Source organism: Piliocolobus tephrosceles, chromosome 14 (genome assembly GCF_002776525.5).
Source record: "Piliocolobus tephrosceles isolate RC106 chromosome 14, ASM277652v3, whole genome shotgun sequence".
Classification (NCBI taxonomy): domain Eukaryota; kingdom Metazoa; phylum Chordata; class Mammalia; order Primates; family Cercopithecidae; genus Piliocolobus; species Piliocolobus tephrosceles.
In genome coordinates, this window is record NC_045447.1 from 2,257,234 (window position 1) to 2,257,480 (window position 247).

The following is a 247-nucleotide window of genomic DNA, read 5'->3' on the forward strand; positions in this document are numbered from 1 at the left end:
TGCCCCCTAGGGTGGCGGGTAGAGTGGGGCTCGGTTTCAAAAAAAAAAAAAAAAAAAAAAAAAAGGGCCGGGCGCTGATGGCTTACGCCTGTAGACCAAGGTGGGTGGATCACAAGGTCAAGAGATTGAGACCATCCTGGCCAACGTTGTGAAACCCTGTCTCTACTAAAAACACAAAAATTAGCTGGGCGTGGTGGCACACACCTGTAGTCCCAGCTACTCAGGAGGCTGAGGCAGGAGAATCGCT